This window comes from Petromyzon marinus, chromosome 37 (assembly GCF_048934315.1).
Source record: "Petromyzon marinus isolate PM22_M1 ecotype Great Lakes invasive population chromosome 37, UKy_Petmar_22M1.pri1.0, whole genome shotgun sequence".
Classification (NCBI taxonomy): Eukaryota; Metazoa; Chordata; class Hyperoartia; order Petromyzontiformes; family Petromyzontidae; genus Petromyzon; species Petromyzon marinus.
Window position 1 is genome coordinate 6433572 of NC_133703.1, and position 20624 is coordinate 6454195.

Consider the following 20624-nt stretch of genomic DNA (forward strand, 5'->3'; position numbering starts at 1 on the left):
CCAACCACTACATTCACCACACCAACCACTACATTCACCACACCAACCACTACATTCACCACACCAACCACTACATTCACCACACCAACCACTACATTCACCACACCAACCACTACATTCACCACACCAACCACACAGTCACCATACTGACTGCACCCATCTCATCCACTGCACCAACCTCACTCATCTCACCAATCAAAACATCTCAACGACCGCAATTCACCACCTTCCATGCTGCCATCTACATCAGTGGCCAGCAGATGGCAGCATCTACAGGCCACATTCTTGGCCAGTCGATGGCAGCATGGAACGGAGGTTACCGAGCAATCTATAAACGTACGATATTTATTTTGGCTCTCTACGAGGCGTGGTATCTCAGGTAGGTCTGGTTACTCACATGTACATATTATTTGGTGAGGAATTGGCAAGACATCTCAAGCAGAATCCTAAAAATTAGAGACTCAACAAGGCATCTGTGGATGAAGTCAGGCCCGTGTCTGTCTGCTCGATTATTTCATATCTGTCAACCCCTTATCAGGGCCGAGCTTATTACAGACCAATTCAGACTTTATTGGTCACCCCGTGCCCTTATAAATCTCAACGTAGTGAAAACGCGTTATCGTGTGAACACGCATTGCTTAACCAACACATACTTCACCTGGAATGGAACTTTCTACAAACAAATTGAGGGCACCCCAATGGGCTCCCCCCTATCTCCGGTTGTATCCAACGTATTCATGGAAAAATTTGAAACTGACGCCATCCAGACTGCCACTCTACGCCCGACCTTATGGAAGAGGTACGTTGATGACACCTTTGTCATCTGGCCATATGGCCAGCCTGCTCTAGACCAATTCCGCGACCACATCAATTCCATACACCCAGCCATCAGATTTACCATGGAGGTCGAAAAAGATGGCAAACTACCCTTTTTGGATGGCTTAATTAAAAGGAGACATGATGGTTCAATGAGCCACTCTGTCTACAGGAAAGCTACCCATACAGATGCTTACTTGAAACCGGATTCCCACCACCATCCATCCCAGAAGAACTCCCTCATCAAGACTCTATACCATAGAGCCCAATGCATTTCCGACCAGGAACACATTACCAGTGAACTCAAGCACGTACACCAGGCTCTCAGGGCTAATGGCTACTCCGACTACACAATCCGCAAAGCCATCACTCCAGTCATGAAGAAGGATCCTCTTGTGGAGCCACTCAAAACCATCACCTTACCCTACATTTCAGGGGTCACTAAAAAGATCTCCAAAATCCTGAATAAACACAAGATCCAGGTCCGATTCAACACAGTACATAAAATCCGTGATTTAGTTCCATCTGTAAAAGATGCTGTTCCAGACATACAGTACCCGGGCGTTTACAAACTAAAGTGCCTCTGTGGTAGTAGCTACATTGGAGAAACCAAAAGACATATCTCGGACCGCATCCGCGAACATAAAGCAGACTTGAAACACGGTAGGACGAACTCCTCTGCCGTGGCAGATCACTGTTATAATTCAGTGGGCTCACATGACATTGACTTCTCCAAGACGGAGGTTCTTTGCAAACCAACCGGCTACCATGAGAGATTCGTTCATGAGGCCATTCACATATACAAGCACAGAGACAATTTCAACCGAGAAGATGGATTCAGGCTTAGTAACCACTGGAAAGATGTTTTAAATCATTTCTTTTCTTAATTAATTGTATTTTTACGATGACCTTCAGACCGCAGCTCTTTCGCCAGCATTGCCTCTTAATACATCTCACACCACGGTTAATGGTATAGTTTTACAACATGGAGTATACTAGGGCCTCGCAGCTGTCTCTCTCCCCCTCCTCTGTTCCGACCATGGACGAACTCGTCCGTCTGAACGGGGCCCGTAGCTATCCGTGGTGCTGAAATTTGAGGGTAAGAATCCACCCATTTTTTCGCCATATAGCATTGTGATATATAACGACTTATTGTTGGTAGCTTAGCTGATTGGAGAATATAGAGTTTATTGATAACATGAAGGTAATTTATATTTTAGTTTTTATTGGTTCACTATATAGTACTGTGAATAGCTCAGATGTGTAGTCATTTCTGTGACCAGTCACTAGCTAATCACTCAGTTATTTCAATGCTAAATTCGCCTAGTTATTTCAATGCTAAATTCTCCTGTTTGATTTGTACTAAGTGCCTCGGTGAATGTGTATGCTCTGACTTTAACGTAGCTATTTCTGTAGCAGTTACAAGCTAATCACTCAGCTATTTCAATGCTAAATTCTATGCTAATTCCATTGTCAAGGGGTGCCTCTGCGGATGTGTATGCTTTAACTTTTAACATAGCTATTTCTGTGACCAGTCACAAGCTAATCATTCAGCCATTTCAATGCTAAATTATATGCTAATTCCTTTGTCAAGGCGCTTTGTTCCTCTCACACAGCTTAAAGGCCGTGATCTGAACGTGGCTCTTTCACTCCAGCGCTGTCCTACCAGACAGTCTCGCCCCTTCACCTGATGAAGGCCGCTTGTGTTGTGGCCGAAACGTCGTGAGAATATTATTGTTATTTTATTTTATCAATTTATTATTTTATTCTCATTCTACGTGACTTTACCGAAAGAACCAAAGAAGATACTAATAGGGTTTATTTGCCAGTATTGTACATTATTTAAATTACATTTGTTTGGGCGGCAAGGTGGTGCAGTGGTCACGCCCGTGCATGACATCTTCTGAAGGACTGCCTGGCTTCGCTTTCCTCATTCTGGTCCCTTTCTCTGTATGGGTTTACTCCCATGGGAAAACAACAACATACAATGTAACTGGTACTAGCCAAACATCCAAATTACTCCTGCGAAAAGTTGGCAGGCCCTCCTGAACAAGAGTCTTGAGACTCAGTGAGATTGCTTGTGTGGCGATCGAAACGTCGTGATCCATTATTATTTTTTCTACCTACGTGACTTTACCGAAAGAACCAAAAAGAGTAAGGATTCCTGCAGTCACGAAAGCTTCAAATCAAGATTAATGAGTGTTTACATGTGGGAGGAAATCGGAGCACCTGGTGAAATCCAAGCAAATGCTCTATCACAAATCTACAGATGGAACAGGCGGAGTCCACATTATTCCACACCGCCTTCTCTACCTCCTTGACGACCAAGGGGTGGGAGTTGTCGCAACATTTTTGTGATCCACCAACCCTCACCTCCACGTAGTCGTGGATTACAGGCATACATAGCCACCACAACCATCCGGCTAAAGTAGCTGTAATGCACATCTAAAATTCTACAAAAGTTGAAGGGGCAAATGTCGTAGGTCAATTGGTTTTATTTCTATGCGCATTAACCAGTCTCTAACGTATGCACATTTAGATTCGCATTCGGCCGCCAATGGAACAGGTGGTGTCCAAAAGGAAAGTGGATGTACTGATTGTATCTTCATTGCGGGACTCATCCAGCAGTGGATTGACATGGGTTTCAGGTATTCACGTGGAGACGGGCAATAAACACTGGGGCCACCTGGCGGTAAATATTTGCCGGTGCACATTGGGACCGGCTCACACGTCACTGGCCCCAGGCAGCCCCCAGCCACTGGCGTGCAACACAGCGAAGGGAATCTCCCACCAATGAGAACCACGCACAACCCAGGGTGCAGTCCTAGAACTTGGACTCGCAAACACAACAAAACCCATAGCCGCCAACCCACACGGTTTACCCGTATTCTGTTGGGGGAAAGTGAGTTGTCAGGTCCATACGACAGACGGCCGTTTCAATACGGGCAACATTTTTGTTAAGTTTATTTGTGTGTTTCTCCCTTGTCATGGGACTTATAAGGGGCACGGGGTGACCAACAAGGTCTGAATTGTTCTGTAATAAGGTAGGCACTGATGAGGGGTTGACAGCGATGCAAACCCCACACAATACAAAACGCCAAACGGCCAGTAACAACAAAAAATAATAATACATAACTGTCCAATGAGTAATTAGATAATTAAGATCAAAGAAACGCGTTCCTTAAATTGATCAAGTTTATTGTTGCAAGAGTTTGGGAAAACGGAAGACCGGGTGTGGATTCCAGAGTGGAGCAGTGCAAACTGATAAATCTGAAAAGAAGAGTGAGGTGACCTGCATGGTGGTGAGCGGGTGGGTGAGTAAATGGGTGAGTGAGTAAACGAGTGGAGGAGTGTGTGATAGGGTGATTGAGTCAGTGACCGGATGAGTGGGTGACTGGATGCGTGGGTGACTGAATGCGTGGGTGATTAGATGAGTGGGTGATTGAGTGGGGGACTAAATGAGTGGGTGACTAGATGAGTGGGTGACTGAATGAGTGGGTGATAGGGTGATTTAATTAGTGACTAGATGAGTATGTGATAGGGTGATTGAGTGGGGGACTGGATGAGTGGATGAGTGGGTTATAGGGTGATTGAGTGGATGACTGGATGAGTGGGTGACTGGATGAGTGGGTGACTGAATGAGTGGGTGACTGGATGAGTGGTTAACTGGATGAGTGGGTGATAGGGTGATTGAATTAGTGACGAGATAGTGTGTGATAGGGTGATTGAGTTAGTGACTGGATGAGTTAGTGACTGGATGAATGTGTGATAGGGTGATTGAGTTAGTGACTGGATGAGTGGGTGACCGAGTTGTTTAGTTGAGTGCGTTGTTGTGAACTACAGTGAGGCGCAGTGGTTGACCGCGGAGTGGATGAGACGAAGCGGTCAAAGTGTCTGGTAGACCGAGTCCCTTAACGTGGGTGGAGGGGGGAATCAACGAGGGGAAGTTCACTGCAACATTCACCACGGTGGTGCTAGTAGTCGCAGCGAAAAAAAAATGATACAGGGCTGAATGAATGAAGGTTGAGGCGAGGATGCAAGGTGGTGTAGAGGAGGCGAAGAGGAGGGTAGAGGAGGTGAGGTGGTGAGGAGGCGTAGAGGAAGGTGCCCCGCTCTTGGCGTTGATCTTGGTGAACACGTGTCCGCGCCCCGTCTCGTAGCTCTGCCCGGTGCTGATGCAGCCTCCACCGGCCGCAGCGCCCAGCGGCCTCGCCGAGTCCGTGCCCAGCTCCGCTCTGAGCAAGCTCTCCATTGCACGCTGTCTGCTCGCAGCGACAAACACAACGATAAACTCCCCCCCCCCCCCCCACCCGGTCCCGTGTGGCCTCTAAATACTTATTTCCTTGGGAGAGGTGATTTATCGGACGAGGCCTAAATGGTAAAATAACACACACAGCGTTTACCAAAAGGGAACGCATACTGATGCCTATCTGAATGCAGATTCGCATCATCACCCCGTACAGAAAACCTCTCTCATCAAGATGCTCATACATCTGGCTAAAACAGTGTCAGATGGTGAATGGCTGGGGAGAGAGATTGAACATGTCAAAGAAACGCTACGATTGAATGTCTACAATAATGCTCAAATAATTAACAGCAATGAATGCTAAACCAAGATCGAACAGCAATACTGCTGAATCAGGTTATTAAACAATTAAAATACCATATATCGTGGGAGTAATTGAGAAATTAGCTCGAGTTTTGGAAAAGCAAAAAGCTAAACATCTAAGTAAGATTTGGCACGGTACACAAAATTCAAAAAATAGTATCTTGTACTTAAGATGAATTGCCTAAGTTGTCAACGGATGGTGTGTATCGGATTAATGGCTTATGTGGCAGATGTTATATTGGACAGATGGGACGTAACATTAGCGTAAGACTAAAGGAACACCAAATAAATATTAAACACTCTCAAACATAACTGTCGGAAGTTGCAGTACATGCTTGCCAACAAGAACACTTCATGTATTTTGATAACGATGAAGTGTCGTGTAAAACTCATTATTACTGGCAAAGACTAATTCGAGAATCCATTGAAACTGAGAAAATTTGTATTATTTTAACCTCTCTGACAGCTACAGGCTTAGTGCAGCCTGGAAGCGTATTATTAAGTAATTGTGATTGTAAGATGAGGAGATGAAGGCAGAAGAAGAAGAGGTGGGGCGATGTGGTGATGCGGTCGAACGTGGTGGCCCGAGGAGCGGAGGGAGAGATGGCGCGGGACGGGGCGGTGTGGAGAAGGTGGCAAGGACGGCGGACCCCTCGTGAGTGGAACAAACGCGTGGAAGAAGAAGACATCTCACATTTATCATTACTTATAGAGGAAACATACTAATTTAATTATTACTAATCAATTATATAATTTCAATAATCCCCCTCCCCGACTCTGATTTCTGCACCTGATGGGTTCAGTGATGACATCGCCTTTCTCTATTTAAGACCGGAAGCAGGTGGATGGCTTCACTATTCTGGCAAATCGCCCGATGATGCTGGATGTAATTACCAGTGAAACGTCGTACTCATCTTGTGGATTTACTCTCCAAAACACCGGTGGGCTGAAGTAGTAACTAAGTGGAGTTTTGTTTACGTGACAAATTCCTTACTAATTGGCTGTGTCAGGTGGTGTAGGGTTATGACACATTTATACTTACACGATCTAACCCAAAAACTTTTGTTATGAAATTAGGACAATTTATTAATTATATTGTATACCAGAAAATACAGCAATTGACTAAAAATATACGGCAATAGATGTAACCTCGCAGCAGTGAACGTGACGAAATTTCATCATGGAAATGTCCGCTGCACAAAACCTTGCGTTCATCGCTCCACACGTGGTACCTCAGCCTCAGGATGAAATAAATCATCAGGGAGTTCTCCGTGAGCATCGTGCGCGCTCCAAATCCAGAGTTGAGCCGTGGTCTCGGCACCCAGCCAGCCGCCTTCTCTTCTTGGGGCAGTCGGAGTCCAGCGCGCTATCGAAGGGCACGTGGTGAACGCTCAGGACGTGTCTCTTGAGCTTCGACTTCTGCGTCGCTCCGTACGAGCAGTCACTGCACGGGAAGGGCTTTTCCTCTGGAACACAAGACATCCACCGTTGAGCACACGCACGCGCTAATACATAATTTATTTATCACCATGCAGTGGATGCCATAGCATTACTATGTATATGGGACGTTTTATCAATCACGGTTGCTGACCACAGGCCCAAAGGCCCAAAGGCCTAAAATGCCAAATGGCCAGCAACAAATACCTCCGATTAGCACGGTTGGCTACGTATGGTACGAAAGAAGTTCAACATGCGTGCAAATAGTAGAAAAGCAAGATACTGATTTCCTGAAAAATATCAGAAGAACACATTTTTGGGGCTTATTTTGAAGCCCCAACATTTTGCACTTCTTCGTGTGGTTGATGTTGATGCAGAGCAACAACTATAATTTAACATTGAGGTGGTTGAGCCAGATTATTCTATTACAGCTCATTAATTACACAATAATTACCTGCAATAGAACGAGTAAATACACATGGAAGTTAGGTGTTAGTACAATGAAGAGGAAATTCCCATTGTGGAAATGACTCGGTCTATACATTCAAAAATGTTCCCTAAATTTACCCACTTGTTTAAGTAAAATTTACCCCGGTTAAGAAATAGATACTTTTTGGAATTTGTCAAGCAATGTATTTTGCTCAGTTTCCTTCCAATGGTGCTATTGGCTCCATGTTATGAGATGAAGTATCCATGTGCAACTCTCACACAGCAGTGAACCACCTCATGTAAGAGAACAGCTCGTGGAAGGAGATATCATTGAACTACTCATGACATCCCTTTGTGACCGTTTTTTATCCACTAGGAGGTTATTGCAATTTCCTACACATCACGCGACATCAGAAGTGTTTGCTGGAAGAAGTGTTTGGTAACTGGATAAGACCATCAATGAGAAGCCAGTTTAATCATGGCTCGGTGACTGAAACCCAGAGTTTCACAGTTTAACCCAACATCCGAGCAGCACCACATCAGATCTCTAGACTCCTCAGCGCAGGCATACAGATATGGTCAACATATGCGTACATTAACTAATTTGTGAAATTATGAATTACATCCAAATGAAATGTAGTGTGTGCATTACTAGGACGTACCTAAAGGTGCCAGGTTGGGTTCATCCACCTTGGGGATGCTCTGCTCCACGCAGCCTCCTGCTTCCGTGCAGTCCATCCTCTTGATGTCCGAATTCTGGCTGTTGCTACTGCTGCAATTGGTGACGCTGGTGGTGGTCTTCTTTCTTTTAATGGGCTTAGGTCTACTTCGCTTTTCCTTCTTCTTCTGCTGCAAGGCCATCAACACTTTCATGCTCGTCATAGGATCGAGAGCAGCGTATGGTTTATTCTCACTGACTAGTGAAGCAGTTTGTTGACGTGGAACTAGGCCAAAGCATTCAAGAAAATTGGATTTCATGTCATTTATCTTAACGCCGCTATCTTTTGTCGAAGTGTAATCATGTTCAGGCTTCGGTCTGTACAAGAACTGTGCGTGAAGACTTTCATGAGTTTTCAGGATTTCAATAGGACTTAAAAATCCGCAGACTGAGCACATCTCATAGGGCGACGGTGGATTCAACACCGCATTGGCAAAACTGCCGTTATTCACCAAGCCTGGTGCACCCTTTATCACGTAATCCTTCTCATGGGTCTTCAAATGCCTTTTTAATTTTCCTAGCTGATCAAACCTTTTCCCGCATATGCCGCACCATTGATCACGGGTCTCCTTGTGCGTTCTTACGTGGGCTTCTAGGCACCATGCCAGCTGGAATTTTTTCCCACAGACGTCACAAGAGATACGTTTTTTCGTTCTTGTAATTCTACCGGATTGAGGTGGGGTTGAGATGGGTGCTGGTGAAGTGCCATCAATGGTGAAGGCAATTCTCCCAGCACCACCTTGACTCGCAGCGGAGTTGCTCTCGCACATCTGAAACAAAAGACAAAGGTCACGCGCATGACACCCGTATCACGAGTGTACTCACACAGGCATACTTAAGGTGACATAAGATTCATATATACTACAACTCATTATACCAGAACTCCACAATATTGCAGTTCCTATCATGTACGATTTTACTCCTCTTATCCACCCAAATAAGATTTTGTTTAACAACAATGACGAACTACCTCCATTTTCCTAATGTTACCCACCAAATAGGCCTTTCTGTATATACACACCAACAATATAATGATGGCACCACACGTTCACTCCACTATTCACAACACTCTGACTCGCAATCTCCATATAAGATTGTAATATCATTTCTGTACGAGGGCCCGTCAAAAAGTTTTGAGAATGGACACTTTTTTTTACAAACAACTATGTAAAATAGTCTTCAATAAAAGTACAGTATAGTACAATTAATGGCACTTATAACTGAACGTCATTATCTCTCATGCTAATTATTACAATGTTAACTAGTTACCCAGGAAAGCTTCATTGAGTCTAAGTACTGCATTTTCAGAAAGGTCCCATTGCATTCAGATGTTTGTGTGAGTGGAACCCAGAGAGACCCCACCTTGCATATGGGGAAATAACACAACTTCACACAGATGGATTCAACCCACAAGCTCAAAGCATTCCTTGTTTAACAAAGTATTCAGTGTAATGTTTAATATAATTTATTTGGTAATATATAGTATCGTAATTGTATAGTCAATATATAGCAGTGTGGTATACAGTAGGGTTGGTAAAATAATACAGTGTAATATTATTATAATCTAAGGTATAGGGTAGTGTATAGTAACGCTGCGTATAATTCAATGTTGTGGTCTGTCTATGCCAGTTTATAATAAAAAATATTATTTGGAGGCATATTATTATATTTTTTGCGACATAGAAGTGTAATGTATAATAACATATTGTTAGTAGCTCAGCTTAGTGGAGAATATATTGAGTACATTGATTATATTGATGTAGTTTATATTTAGTTCTTTCACATCGGTTTATTGTATGATAGTTGGGTAGTTGCAGTTCTTTAGCGTCAATATACTAAATGCCTCTGTTGATATATAAACTCTGACTTTAACATAGCTACTTCCGTGACAAGTTACATGCTAATTCCTCGCATTAACATCATGCTAATCTCACAGTTACATGCTAATTTCTGACGTTAACATCCTGCTAATATCTCACATTAACACAGCTACTTCAATGCTAAATTATTCTGTTGATATGTAAACTCCTTTGTCAAGGCGCTCTGCTCCTCCCACCCAGCTTAAAATACGCTGCCAAGCTTAGCAGTGTTCATTGGAGCGCTGTCTTTCCGACAGTTCTGTTTCTTCACCTGAGGAAGGCTACTTGTGTTGTGGCCGAAACGTCGTGAGAATTTTATTGTTTAATGTTAATTATTTTATTATTTCCCTTCTACGTGACTTTACCGAAAGAACCAAGAAGATGAATCCCTGCAGTCACGAAAGCTTTAAATCGAAATTTATTCAAATCAAGTTTTTTCTTTTTACCACAGTACTTTATGGAATCCTGAAGAATAAATGCATTTTTAGAAGTATTAAACTACACTTGAAGATGTGTGAGAATGTAATTCTGCAGATGCAAGCACAGGCAAACTCGTATCTGCATATACAAGTTTCTGGGCCTCCTCACTTCACCAAACCCGCATTGACCGGCATGGTGAAGTATGGTTAAACAACTCCCACGAACGACATGGTGTGGGGGAGGCCTCTATCAAAACGCTGGATCGACAAAGGGCTGATACATGTCACGACATTGTACGTTAAGATCGTTCTCTCGTCAGCACAAGCCGTCTATCTGGACAATAGAGGGCACGACACACGTGTACACGATGTTTGTGTGCGTATATTCAGCTTGTGTATCACGTAATAATTCTATGAGGACGCGATTATGCTCAAAACGAACCAAATGTATAACATCACGAATAACTTTGGAGGTCTCCAGAGCCTGAACAATATTTGAAGTAGACACTGACCCTTGTCACGAGTTCTTATGAACTATAAACTAAACTATAAACTATTTCTATTTAACCAGGTAAGGCCCACTGAGCTATATAACTCTTATCAGAAGCGACCTGGACACAAATGATAGCTCAACGAAAGTGGCTTATCATGTGGACATTTATAGCAGTCAAGTACTCTAAACTCACGTTTCTAAATGTGGAGGGGAAAACCGAAGGACCAGGAGAAGAATCTACGCGACCACAGGGGAAAAAAATAAACAAATACAGAGCAGGCGTCAGGGTCTCGATGGAACCTCCACGCTGCTGTAGGCCTAGCGAGGTAGTTAACATCTCGACACCGCGGCGCCCCTTATTAAAAGCTTAGCCATGTCTAGCAAGGTTATTGACTCATTTCACTCGACTCACGGCACCACAAGTAATGTATTAAACAAATAAAACAATAATAAAGTAGAGAGGCGCTACTTACATTTAACAATGTTGTTGTTAACTTTAAAAAGAGCGCGCTTCCCTCTGGCTTGCAGTCCGGCGTTCGCGGTCTCCACTTCCTGGATAAGCCACGCCCGTCGCGGCTATGCCCCGCCCACTGTCGTGCAAGCCACGCCCCCGCGGATCGGGCCAAGCTCATCCCACGGTGAAAGCCCCACATCCTCAATCGGAATCTTTATTTACAGACAGTCCTCGACTTACGAACGCCCAAATTACAAACAGCCGCCCTTCAGAACCAACTGGCATGAAATATAAATGATTTTATATCGCCTGAAAACGCGAACTCGCGCTTGTGAGTGAGTGCGCGTGCGTGAGTGTGAGCAGGGGGCACAGGTGGTGCATCAGCCAGTCATCTCAGTCAGTCGACCCGTGGCACCACCTGGGTCTGCCCCGTGACCTGCCAGCGGGCGTTCGACACTTCACGTGGCCTCAAGGTGCACATGGCCTGGCACAAGCGTCGTGGTGACGTCACCGCCAATTAGTGGCGAATGGCGGTTGTTGTTGTTGTTGTGAGACAGTGAGAGAGTGTGAGGTCGACTCAGCCTCAGATGAGTTCCTGGTGCGGTGTGGAGTGAACATCGCTACTGGGGGAGACAAAGGCGACCGTGGAGGAGAATCCTCCAGGTGCTCACTGATACACTCACCAACTTTACCTCACCAATTACACCTCACCCACCTCACCACCCCAATTACACCTCACAAACCTAACCTCACCAATTACACCTCACCAATCACACCACACTCACCTCACTCACCAAACACCAACTCCACTAACCGCACAAATGGCACTCATCACACCTACTACACTCATCTCACCCACTACATTCACCACACCACCCACTACATTCACCAAACCAACCACTACATTCACCACACCAACCACTACATTCACCACACCACCCACTACATTCACCACAACAACCACACAGTCACCACACCACCCACTACATTCACCACACCAACCACTACATTCACCACACCAACCACTACATTCACCACACCAACCACTACATTCACCACACCAACATTCACCACACCAACCACTACAGTCACCACACCAACCACTACATTCACCACACCAACCACTATATTCACCACACCAACCACTACATTCACCACACCAACCACTACATTCACCACGCCAACCACTACATTCACCACACCAACCACTACATTCACCACACCAACCACTACATTCACCACACCAACCACTACATTCACCACACCAACCACTACATTCACCACACCAACCACTACATTCACCACACCAACCACACAGTCACCATACTGACTGCACCCATCTCATCCACTGCACCAACCTCACTCATCTCACCAATCAAAACATCTCAACGACCGCAATTCACCACCTTCCATGCTGCCATCTACATCAGTGGCCAGCAGATGGCAGCATCTACAGGCCACATTCTTGGCCAGTCGATGGCAGCATGGAACGGAGGTTACCGAGCAATCTATAAACGTACGATATTTATTTTGGCTCTCTACGAGGCGTGGTATCTCAGGTAGGTCTGGTTACTCACATGTACATATTATTTGGTGAGGAATTGGCAAGACATCTCAAGCAGAATCCTAAAAATTAGAGACTCAACAAGGCATCTGTGGATGAAGTCAGGCCCGTGTCTGTCTGCTCGATTATTTCATATCTGTCAACCCCTTATCAGGGCCGAGCTTATTACAGACCAATTCAGACTTTATTGGTCACCCCGTGCCCTTATAAATCTCAACGTAGTGAAAACGCGTTATCGTGTGAACACGCATTGCTTAACCAACACATACTTCACCTGGAATGGAACTTTCTACAAACAAATTGAGGGCACCCCAATGGGCTCCCCCCTATCTCCGGTTGTATCCAACGTATTCATGGAAAAATTTGAAACTGACGCCATCCAGACTGCCACTCTACGCCCGACCTTATGGAAGAGGTACGTTGATGACACCTTTGTCATCTGGCCATATGGCCAGCCTGCTCTAGACCAATTCCGCGACCACATCAATTCCATACACCCAGCCATCAGATTTACCATGGAGGTCGAAAAAGATGGCAAACTACCCTTTTTGGATGGCTTAATTAAAAGGAGACATGATGGTTCAATGAGCCACTCTGTCTACAGGAAAGCTACCCATACAGATGCTTACTTGAAACCGGATTCCCACCACCATCCATCCCAGAAGAACTCCCTCATCAAGACTCTATACCATAGAGCCCAATGCATTTCCGACCAGGAACACATTACCAGTGAACTCAAGCACGTACACCAGGCTCTCAGGGCTAATGGCTACTCCGACTACACAATCCGCAAAGCCATCACTCCAGTCATGAAGAAGGATCCTCTTGTGGAGCCACTCAAAACCATCACCTTACCCTACATTTCAGGGGTCACTAAAAAGATCTCCAAAATCCTGAATAAACACAAGATCCAGGTCCGATTCAACACAGTACATAAAATCCGTGATTTAGTTCCATCTGTAAAAGATGCTGTTCCAGACATACAGTACCCGGGCGTTTACAAACTAAAGTGCCTCTGTGGTAGTAGCTACATTGGAGAAACCAAAAGACATATCTCGGACCGCATCCGCGAACATAAAGCAGACTTGAAACACGGTAGGACGAACTCCTCTGCCGTGGCAGATCACTGTTATAATTCAGTGGGCTCACATGACATTGACTTCTCCAAGACGGAGGTTCTTTGCAAACCAACCGGCTACCATGAGAGATTCGTTCATGAGGCCATTCACACATACAAGCACAGAGACAATTTCAACCGAGAAGATGGATTCAGGCTTAGTAACCACTGGAAAGATGTTTTAAATCATTTCTTTTCTTAATTAATTGTATTTTTACGATGACCTTCAGACCGCAGCTCTTTCGCCAGCATTGCCTCTTAATACATCTCACACCACGGTTAATGGTATAGTTTTACAACATGGAGTATACTAGGGCCTCGCAGCTGTCTCTCTCCCCCTCCTCTGTTCCGACCATGGACGAACTCGTCCGTCTGAACGGGGCCCGTAGCTATCCGTGGTGCTGAAATTTGAGGGTAAGAATCCACCCATTTTTTCGCCATATAGCATTGTGATATATAACGACTTATTGTTGGTAGCTTAGCTGATTGGAGAATATAGAGTTTATTGATAACATGAAGGTAATTTATATTTTAGTTTTTATTGGTTCACTATATAGTACTGTGAATAGCTCAGATGTGTAGTCATTTCTGTGACCAGTCACTAGCTAATCACTCAGTTATTTCAATGCTAAATTCGCCTAGTTATTTCAATGCTAAATTCTCCTGTTTGATTTGTACTAAGTGCCTCGGTGAATGTGTATGCTCTGACTTTAACGTAGCTATTTCTGTAGCAGTTACAAGCTAATCACTCAGCTATTTCAATGCTAAATTCTATGCTAATTCCATTGTCAAGGGGTGCCTCTGCGGATGTGTATGCTTTAACTTTTAACATAGCTATTTCTGTGACCAGTCACAAGCTAATCATTCAGCCATTTCAATGCTAAATTATATGCTAATTCCTTTGTCAAGGCGCTTTGTTCCTCTCACACAGCTTAAAGGCCGTGATCTGAACGTGGCTCTTTCACTCCAGCGCTGTCCTACCAGACAGTCTCGCCCCTTCACCTGATGAAGGCCGCTTGTGTTGTGGCCGAAACGTCGTGAGAATATTATTGTTATTTTATTTTATCAATTTATTATTTTATTCTCATTCTACGTGACTTTACCGAAAGAACCAAAGAAGATACTAATAGGGTTTATTTGCCAGTATTGTACATTATTTAAATTACATTTGTTTGGGCGGCAAGGTGGTGCAGTGGTCACGCCCGTGCATGACATCTTCTGAAGGACTGCCTGGCTTCGCTTTCCTCATTCTGGTCCCTTTCTCTGTATGGGTTTACTCCCATGGGAAAACAACAACATACAATGTAACTGGTACTAGCCAAACATCCAAATTACTCCTGCGAAAAGTTGGCAGGCCCTCCTGAACAAGAGTCTTGAGACTCAGTGAGATTGCTTGTGTGGCGATCGAAACGTCGTGATCCATTATTATTTTTTCTACCTACGTGACTTTACCGAAAGAACCAAAAAGAGTAAGGATTCCTGCAGTCACGAAAGCTTCAAATCAAGATTAATGAGTGTTTACATGTGGGAGGAAATCGGAGCACCTGGTGAAATCCAAGCAAATGCTCTATCACAAATCTACAGATGGAACAGGCGGAGTCCACATTATTCCACACCGCCTTCTCTACCTCCTTGACGACCAAGGGGTGGGAGTTGTCGCAACATTTTTGTGATCCACCAACCCTCACCTCCACGTAGTCGTGGATTACAGGCATACATAGCCACCACAACCATCCGGCTAAAGTAGCTGTAATGCACATCTAAAATTCTACAAAAGTTGAAGGGGCAAATGTCGTAGGTCAATTGGTTTGATTTCTATGCGCATTAACCAGTCTCTAACGTATGCACATTTAGATTCGCATTCGGCCGCCAATGGAACAGGTGGTGTCCAAAAGGAAAGTGGATGTACTGATTGTATCTTCATTGCGGGACTCATCCAGCAGTGGATTGACATGGGTTTCAGGTATTCACGTGGAGACGGGCAATAAACACTGGGGCCACCTGGCGGTAAATATTTGCCGGTGCACATTGGGACCGGCTCACACGTCACTGGCCCCAGGCAGCCCCCAGCCACTGGCGTGCAACACAGCGAAGGGAATCTCCCACCAATGAGAACCACGCACAACCCAGGGTGCAGTCCTAGAACTTGGACTCGCAAACACAACAAAACCCATAGCCGCCAACCCACACGGTTTACCCGTATTCTGTTGGGGGAAAGTGAGTTGTCAGGTCCATACGGCAGACGGCCGTTTCAATACGGGCAACATTTTTGTTAAGTTTATTTGTGTGTTTCTCCCTTGTCATGGGACTTATAAGGGGCACGGGGTGACCAACAAGGTCTGAATTGTTCTGTAATAAGGTAGGCACTGATGAGGGGTTGACAGCGATGCAAACCCCACACAATACAAAACGCCAAACGGCCAGTAACAACAAAAAATAATAATACATAACTGTCCAATGAGTAATTAGATAATTAAGATCAAAGAAACGCGTTCCTTAAATTGATCAAGTTTATTGTTGCAAGAGTTTGGGAAAACGGAAGACCGGGTGTGGATTCCAGAGTGGAGCAGTGCAAACTGATAAATCTGAAAAGAAGAGTGAGGTGACCTGCATGGTGGTGAGCGGGTGGGTGAGTAAATGGGTGAGTGAGTAAACGAGTGGAGGAGTGTGTGATAGGGTGATTGAGTCAGTGACCGGATGAGTGGGTGACTGGATGCGTGGGTGACTGAATGCGTGGGTGATTAGATGAGTGGGTGATTGAGTGGGGGACTAAATGAGTGGGTGACTAGATGAGTGGGTGACTGAATGAGTGGGTGATAGGGTGATTTAATTAGTGACTAGATGAGTATGTGATAGGGTGATTGAGTGGGGGACTGGATGAGTGGATGAGTGGGTTATAGGGTGATTGAGTGGATGACTGGATGAGTGGGTGACTGGATGAGTGGGTGACTGAATGAGTGGGTGACTGGATGAGTGGTTAACTGGATGAGTGGGTGATAGGGTGATTGAATTAGTGACGAGATAGTGTGTGATAGGGTGATTGAGTTAGTGACTGGATGAGTTAGTGACTGGATGAATGTGTGATAGGGTGATTGAGTTAGTGACTGGATGAGTGGGTGACCGAGTTGTTTAGTTGAGTGCGTTGTTGTGAACTACAGTGAGGCGCAGTGGTTGACCGCGGAGTGGATGAGACGAAGCGGTCAAAGTGTCTGGTAGACCGAGTCCCTTAACGTGGGTGGAGGGGGGAATCAACGAGGGGAAGTTCACTGCAACATTCACCACGGTGGTGCTAGTAGTCGCAGCGAAAAAAAAATGATACAGGGCTGAATGAATGAAGGTTGAGGCGAGGATGCAAGGTGGTGTAGAGGAGGCGAAGAGGAGGGTAGAGGAGGTGAGGTGGTGAGGAGGCGTAGAGGAAGGTGCCCCGCTCTTGGCGTTGATCTTGGTGAACACGTGTCCGCGCCCCGTCTCGTAGCTCTGCCCGGTGCTGATGCAGCCTCCACCGGCCGCAGCGCCCAGCGGCCTCGCCGAGTCCGTGCCCAGCTCCGCTCTGAGCAAGCTCTCCATTGCACGCTGTCTGCTCGCAGCGACAAACACAACGATAAACTCCCCCCCCCCCCCACCCGGTCCCGTGTGGCCTCTAAATACTTATTTCCTTGGGAGAGGTGATTTATCGGACGAGGCCTAAATGGTAAAATAACACACACAGCGTTTACCAAAAGGGAACGCATACTGATGCCTATCTGAATGCAGATTCGCATCATCACCCCGTACAGAAAACCTCTCTCATCAAGATGCTCATACATCTGGCTAAAACAGTGTCAGATGGTGAATGGCTGGGGAGAGAGATTGAACATGTCAAAGAAACGCTACGATTGAATGTCTACAATAATGCTCAAATAATTAACAGCAATGAATGCTAAACCAAGATCGAACAGCAATACTGCTGAATCAGGTTATTAAACAATTAAAATACCATATATCGTGGGAGTAATTGAGAAATTAGCTCGAGTTTTGGAAAAGCAAAAAGCTAAACATCTAAGTAAGATTTGGCACGGTACACAAAATTCAAAAAATAGTATCTTGTACTTAAGATGAATTGCCTAAGTTGTCAACGGATGGTGTGTATCGGATTAATGGCTTATGTGGCAGATGTTATATTGGACAGATGGGACGTAACATTAGCGTAAGACTAAAGGAACACCAAATAAATATTAAACACTCTCAAACATAACTGTCGGAAGTTGCAGTACATGCTTGCCAACAAGAACACTTCATGTATTTTGATAACGATGAAGTGTCGTGTAAAACTCATTATTACTGGCAAAGACTAATTCGAGAATCCATTGAAACTGAGAAAATTTGTATTATTTTAACCTCTCTGACAGCTACAGGCTTAGTGCAGCCTGGAAGCGTATTATTAAGTAATTGTGATTGTAAGATGAGGAGATGAAGGCAGAAGAAGAAGAGGTGGGGCGATGTGGTGATGCGGTCGAACGTGGTGGCCCGAGGAGCGGAGGGAGAGATGGCGCGGGACGGGGCGGTGTGGAGAAGGTGGCAAGGACGGCGGACCCCTCGTGAGTGGAACAAACGCGTGGAAGAAGAAGACATCTCACATTTATCATTACTTATAGAGGAAACATACTAATTTAATTATTACTAATCAATTATATAATTTCAATAATCCCCCTCCCCGACTCTGATTTCTGCACCTGATGGGTTCAGTGATGACATCGCCTTTCTCTATTTAAGACCGGAAGCAGGTGGATGGCTTCACTATTCTGGCAAATCGCCCGATGATGCTGGATGTAATTACCAGTGAAACGTCGTACTCATCTTGTGGATTTACTCTCCAAAACACCGGTGGGCTGAAGTAGTAACTAAGTGGAGTTTTGTTTACGTGACAAATTCCTTACTAATTGGCTGTGTCAGGTGGTGTAGGGTTATGACACATTTATACTTACACGATCTAACCCAAAAACTTTTGTTATGAAATTAGGACAATTTATTAATTATATTGTATACCAGAAAATACAGCAATTGACTAAAAATATACGGCAATAGATGTAACCTCGCAGCAGTGAACGTGACGAAATTTCATCATGGAAATGTCCGCTGCACAAAACCTTGCGTTCATCGCTCCACACGTGGTACCTCAGCCTCAGGATGAAATAAATCATCAGGGAGTTCTCCGTGAGCATCGTGCGCGCTCCAAATCCAGAGTTGAGCCGTGGTCTCGGCACCCAGCCAGCCGCCTTCTCTTCTTGGGGCAGTCGGAGTCCAGCGCACTATCGAAGGGCACGTGGTGAACGCTCAGGACGTGTCTCTTGAGCTTCGACTTCTGCGTCGCTCCGTACGAGCAGTCACTGCACAGGAAGGGCTTTTCCTCTGGAACACAAGACATCCACCGTTGAGCACACGCACGCGCTAATACATAATTTATTTATCACCATGCAGTGGATGCCATAGCATTACTATGTATATGGGACGTTTTATCAATCACGGTTGCTGACCACAGGCCCAAAGGCCCAAAATGCCAAATGGCCAGCAACAAATACCTCCGATTAGCACGGTTGGCTACGTATGGTACGAAAGAAGTTCAACATAGTACAGATAGTAGAAAAGCAAGATACTGATTTCCTGAAAAATATCATAATACATTTTTGGGGCTTATTTTGAAGCCCCAACATTTTGCACTTCTTCGTGTGGTTGATGTTGATGCAGAGCAACAACTATAATTTAACATTGAGGTGGTTGAGCCAGATTATTCTATTACAGCTCATTAATTACACAATAATTACCTGCAATAGAACGAGTAAATACACATGGAAGTTAGGTGTTAGTACAATGAAGAGGAAATTCCCATTGTGGAAATGACTCGGTCTATACATTCAAAAATGTTCCCTAAATTTACCCACTTGTTTAAGTAAAATTTACCCCGGTTAAGAAATAGATACTTTTTGGAATTTGTCAAGCAATGTATTTTGCTCAGTTTCCTTCCAATGGTGCTATTGGCTCCATGTTATGAGATGAAGTATCCATGTGCAACTCTCACACAGCAGTGAACCACCTCATGTAAGAGAACAGCTCGTGGAAGGAGATATCATTGCACTACTCATGACATCCCTTTGTGACCGTTTTTTATCCACTAGGAGGTTATTGCAATTTCCTACACATCACGCGACATCAGAAGTGTTTGCTGGAAGAAGTGTTTGGTAACTGGATAAGACCATCAATGAGAAGCCAGTTTAATCATGGCTCGGTGACTGAAACCCAGAGTTTCACAGTTTAACCAACATCCGAGCAGCACCACATCAGATCTCTAGACTCCTCAGCGCAGGCATACAGATATGGTCAACATATGCGTACATTAACTAATTTGTGAAATTATGAATTACATCCAAATGAAATGTAGTGTGTGCATTACTAGGACGTACCTAAAGGTGCCAGGTTGGGTTCATCCACCTTGGGGATGCTCTGCTCCATGCAGCCTCCTGCTTCCGTGCAGTCCATCCTCTTGATGTCCGAATTCTGGCTGTTGCTACTGCTGCAATTGGTGACGCTGGTGGTGGTCTTCTTTCTTTTAATGGGCTTAGGTCTACTTCGCTTTTCCTTCTTCTTCTGCTGCAAGGCCATCAACACTTTCATGCTCGTCATAGGATCGAGAGCAGCGTATGGTTTATTCTCACTGACTGGTGAAGCAGTTTGT